This window comes from Berghia stephanieae, chromosome 9, assembly GCF_034508935.2.
Source record: "Berghia stephanieae isolate SIO BIC M18660-M18661 chromosome 9, UCSD_Bste_1.3, whole genome shotgun sequence".
NCBI lineage: Eukaryota > Metazoa > Mollusca > Gastropoda > Nudibranchia > Aeolidiidae > Berghia > Berghia stephanieae.
Window position 1 is genome coordinate 1,554,036 of NC_088368.1, and position 2,500 is coordinate 1,556,535.

Genomic DNA, 2,500 nt, shown 5'->3' on the forward strand with positions numbered 1-2,500 from the left:
ATATGATGTGGACGTTTTGGGTTTCCCCTTTATCACAAAATAGACGATGAATAAGATACAAAAGTTGAAATCCAGATGAGAGAACGATATTCTTCAAGACGCCAAAAGAAAAAAATAATTCCCCGAACTGTGACAAATAACAAGATGAATAAAATTTTGAAAAACGCATTTCCACGTTATGACCATCCTCTATGCGCTTCACTATAACATTTTTAAATTGATATTTTATATATCGCAATACCCACTAAACGTGCTCAAAGCGCTTTACAGTGGTTCATCTATTTCTTCAAAAACTCATTAGAATTAATTTTCCAATTCATGCAGTACAAGTTGACTATAATGCGTCCTTTATATTATATTCTACGAAATAAAATCTACAAGAAGTATAGAAGTCAAATGATCAGTGATCACCGGTAGAACGAGAAGATTCACATCAGACTGGAACTCTCTCAATCACGACCATTCTCCGGATTTTCCCACAAAACGTAAAAAAAAACATCAACCAAAAATTAAAAAAAGTAATGAGGAAATGAGAGATTCAATTTATTGGACAAAGACAGGTCATGTGGACTTTTCGGGTTTCACCTTTATTAACAAAACACAATGAATGAAACACTAAAACACTTAGTGTGTCATTCATTATGTTTTGTTGATGAAAGGGAAACACGAAACGTTCACATGCCCGGTCTTTGTCCAATAAATTGAATCTCTCATTTCATTATTTATTGTTGTTTATTCCTTCCAGCTTTAAGAGCAAACTTTCCATCACCAATCCAACATAAAAATAGATTTTTAACTCAACTCTAAACAAATATCTAAAAATAGGCTCCATGCTAGAGATAATATGAAGATGACTCCACTCAGGTCTTTGTTTTTTTGTTGGTTTTTTTTTTTTCGTTGTTTTTATTTATTTTTTTTTTTTTGGGGGGGGGGGGCATTCCTTGTTTACGAGTGATTCTCACTTAACTGTATCAACCAGACTATAAACGTTCAAGGTTACACATAGTTTTGTGAGCTGGTCTGTCATATTTCCAGATGGCAATGTTGTAAGCTTCTTAGCCAAGCGCATACTATCAATAGCAAATTTGTTCATCAAAGCGACCCCAACAACACAGCATAATAAAGTTCTTTTAGATAGAATGAAGTTGACGTCACTCAGGTCTTTGTTACTGTATTTTCGCCATCCATGTTTACGAGTAATTCTCACTAAACTGTATTAACCAGGCCATAAACGTTTAAGGATACACATTGTTTTGTGTGTTGGTCCGTTATACTTCCGGATGGCAATGTTGTGAGATTCTTAGCCAAGCGCATTCTATCTATGGTCTGGTTAATGCAGTTTAGTGAGAATTACTCATAGACGCGGATGGCAATAAACAATAACAAAGACCTGAGTGACGTCAACTTCATTCTCATCTGTAACTAGAGAGAACTAAAAATATTTCTCTAAATTGTGTGATGATTTTCTTCTCGTTGATAAGGAGAGGGTTGGGTTACCTTGATGTGCGACTGTGTGGTCTACTAGTATGACACTCGTTTTCGGATCGGAAGGTCACCGGACTCAGGTGTAAAATGAGTACCTGGCCGTTAACAACGTTGTCTCTGTCGAAAAAATTGTATTATCGCCTAACAGGCGTCATGTCTCGTTCTACATGTTACGTGTTGCTGTTGGCCAGGGACCCCTTGTAAAGCAGTATTATTATTTTTTTAAACAACAACTTAATAATATCATAAAAATTGAGCTATGACCAAAGAAACGAACGAATGAAGAGTGAATGAATGAAGGAAGGAAAGAAGGAAGGAAGGAATAAATGAATGAATGAATATAAATAAATCTATGAATAATTTCTAAAATAAGGATTGAATAACCAACCGAAAATCAAACAGCAATTCTTAATAAAGGCAAATAGATTAAAAATCTGGTCATCAAGTTATCAACTAGAGCTTTTGTATGGCGCAATATCCACTAAATGTGCTCAAAGCGTTTTACAAAGGGTCTCTGAACAACAGTAACACGTAACATGTAGATCGAGACATGACGCCTGTTAGGTGATATTACAATTTTTTTTCCGACAGAGACAACGCTGTTAAAATAGGAAGGCTAATAAGAATTGAGCATCTCACTGATCCTACAGAATACTGCCTGATTGAGTTTTTGGTACTCATTTTACACCAAAGTACGGTGAGAGATAGTGGGTAAAGAGCCTTTTCTAAGGACTCTATTATACGCTCAACGAGGCTCGAACCCAGAACATTTCGATCCGAAAGCGAGTGTCATACCGCAAGACCACGTCGCAGCATAAAAGTTTATAGATTAGAACAAAGATGACGTCACTCTGGTCTTTCTTATTGGTTTTTTTTTTTTTTTTTTTTTTTTTTTTTTTTTTTTTTTTTTGGTTTTTTTGCCATCCATGGTTATGAGTAATTCTCACTAAACTGCGCAACCAGACTATATACGTTCAAGGTTATACATAGTTTTGTGTATTAGTTCGTTATATTT

General features: G+C 35.2%; 1 long non-coding RNA gene across 1 annotated transcript in view; it reads right to left on the bottom strand.

Moving 5' to 3' along the window:
* Positions 1 to 2,500, bottom strand: part of LOC144979454 (uncharacterized) — a 22,592-nt gene that overhangs the window by 19,367 nt on the left and 725 nt on the right. The gene's annotated exons all lie outside the window — the stretch shown is intronic.